The following is a 3,062-nucleotide window of genomic DNA, read 5'->3' as shown; positions in this document are numbered from 1 at the left end:
CAGAGCTGTCGGAACAGGTAATATTATTTTGCAGGTATAAATTGTACACGAGCTCGTGGTAGTCCTACACGAGTACATGGGGACCGAAGCCGCTCGCATCGCGGGCCTACTGTCCCCGGTGTAGAGATATGTTGTTATCACCTGCCGGTGTGTGCCCTTTATCTCGATATCGGTTCATCCATTGAGCACTCATATAGTAGGAGGGTCGTCGTAACCCACGCACATGCACCCATGCACGGCCTGTGGTAATTCCTCCCACATCCACCAACAGCAACACCACAAGGAACACCTCAATTACCAGCACCAGAAGCAGCAACAGTAGCAGTAGGCAGTAGCCCGTAGCAGTAAGCAGTAGCGCAATCAGCAGCCAAGCGCAACAGCAGGCAGGGCAGCAGGGCAGCAGTAGTAGTAGTAGTAGTAGTAGTAGTAGTAGTAGTAGTAAGCTAGTAGTAGTAAGTAAGTAGTAGTAGTAGCTATCGTAGTACAGTAGCAACTAGCAGTAGGCCGTAGCAGTAGGGCAAAGTAGCAGTAGCAAGTAAAAGTAGTAGCACAGCAGCAGCAGGCAGCCCGCGCAGTACGTAGTAGTCGTAGTAGTAGTAGTAGTAGTAGTAGTAGTAGTATAGTAGTAGTAGTAGTAGTAGGTAGTAGTAGCGTCGGCAAGTAGTAGCAGTAGCAGCAAAGCAGTAGCCGGCACCGAACCACGAAGATAGCGCAGCAACATGCAGCAAGGCAGCAGCAAAAACGATAGGGCAAACGGCAGTAAGCAAAATTTTGCACCAAAACGGTATAGCAGCAGCCATGGGTGCACCAGTCTATAGTATACAAGAGCGGGAGGGGTGGCGGGTAACCCTGGGCAGAGGTGCATGGGTAAACACTGTGGGGCAGAACTTAGGACTGCCGTGTGTTTTCCCCCCGTAGGGGAAATAGTGACAGGGTGACCTCTGTAAGGGCACAGGTGTGTAGGGTACTCCCATAGAGCAGGAGCGTGTGAGTCACCCCCATAGGGAAGGAGTGGTGAGAGGGTGACCTCCTTGTGGGAGCAGCAGGACCATATGTGCGGTACTGGGGAATCAATACGGCGCGCATGTGTGATCCAGTGGGTCAGTAGTGTAAAGGTCACCACCTGTCGAAGGTAGTTCGTGTGTGTGAGTGACCTCTGGCTATTTGAAGAGCTAACGACGTTCCTATCATGCATGGGTCGTTGCCCGCGCAGCTACGCACACATACCCGCACGTGTACACGAGCCACCTCGCACAGCTCGCAGAGGGAGATCGATCACTCCTCCACACGTCTGCACTCAGTGTTTACCTGCGTCGTCACGTGAGAAGAGTGAGTTAATATTTAAGCATGATGATCAAATATGCGATATACGGGTGACGCCCACACACACTGCGCCTCAATAGCGAAAGAGTAACCGTTCTGTTATCTTTCGAATCTGTCACCTCGACGTATATTGTGTGTGAATGCTAGGTGCATGCGTGCGTGTATATGTACGTGCGTACGTACGTGTGTGATTGTGTGTGTGTGTGTGTGTGTGTGTGTGTGTGTGTGTTGTTGTGTGTGTGTGTGTGTGTGTGTGTGTGTGTGTTGTGTGTGTGTGTGTGTGTGTGTGTGTGTGTGTGTGTGTGTGTGTGCGCTGCCTTTGTATAAATATGTATACACGAGTGTATGATGTTGGGCAGTGTCTGTGTGCGTGCGAGGTGCGTGGCGTGCGGTGTGTGTGGGGGGGGGGGAGTGCGTGTGTGAGCGTCGCGTGCGTGCGTGTGTGTGTGTGTGTGTGAGTGTGTGTGTGTGTGGCGCGCGGCGCGTGTGTGTGTTTTGTGTGTGTGTGTGTGTCTGTGTGTGTGTGTGTGTGTGTGATGTGTGTTGTTGTGTGTGTGTGTGTGTTGTGTGTGTGTGGTGGTGTGTGTGTGTGTGTGTGTGTGTGTGTGGGAGAGTGCGTGTGGTGGGGATGCGTGTGTGTGCGTGCGTGCGTGCGCGCGCGCGTGTGTGTGTGTGTGTGTTTGTGCGCGCGCGCGCGCGTGTACGCACTGTCGATTGACTTACACACTATTATTGGCGCCGGTCAATATCTATGATTATTACCGCAATCAGCCACGCTTATGTTGTCAGCAGTGACATGCAATGCGATTATTTTATATGAGCGAAATAAACATACCTCCATCCGACGTATAGTACGTAGTGTACAGACTATATGTTTTCATGTTTGCGCCGAATTTCGCAGCGTTTGCATGCACTCTCCGCCGTTCTCGCGAGTGTAGCAAGCAAAGCAAAGAGCTTTGTCACTAAGGAACCGTGCTTGTGTTGTTCGTTATATATATATATATATATATATATATATATATATATATATANTCTCTCTCTCTCTTTCTTTCTCTCCGTCTCTTTCTCTCTCTCTCACACACACACACACACACACACACACACACACACACACACACACTCGCTCTCTCTCTCTTCCTCACTCTCTCTCTCTCCCACCCTGTCCCGCGCTCTCTCTCTTCCTCATTCTCTCTCTCCCACCCTGTCCCGCGCTCTTTCTCTCCCTCATTCTCTTTCTCTTTCTCAATCCCTCACCTCACTCGCTCTATCTATCTATTCCCTCTCGTCATCTCCCTTTGACTTTCTCGCACTCTCTCGAGTCCAATAATCTGTTTACGCGAAGCATCGAGTCCACGGCGTGCGCGTGCGCAGCAGGGTCGCTCGCGCGCACAACTTTGATCTTGGAAAGGCGACGAAAGACCCACACCACTTTAATATTAGAAAGCGACGTCGGCAATGGTCGGGGAAGGGGTCGGCGGTGGGGGGTCGGTGCTACGGGGTCACGAGTGTCGGGCAAAGGGCGGACAGGCAGAAATTACAATCGCCGCGTCAGCATCGCAGACGCGTCACATGTTCGGCGCGTCGGCAGGGGTCGGCGAATGTTTGTTAAACATGGTGATTACGCGCAGTGCTGACGACGCTGCCGCTTGGTGTGTGTGGCATTGATTTTCATGTAGGCGGAAATATGAAGAGGCATCGTCTGCGGCAGCGCCGAGAGCAGCAGAACCCCGAGCCGCCAG

Source organism: Priapulus caudatus, unplaced genomic scaffold (assembly GCF_000485595.1).
Source record: "Priapulus caudatus unplaced genomic scaffold, Priapulus_caudatus-5.0.1 Scaffold636, whole genome shotgun sequence".
Classification (NCBI taxonomy): domain Eukaryota; kingdom Metazoa; phylum Priapulida; class Priapulimorpha; order Priapulimorphida; family Priapulidae; genus Priapulus; species Priapulus caudatus.
The sequence above is the reverse complement of the archived record's forward strand: the minus strand, read 5'-3'. Positions refer to the sequence as shown.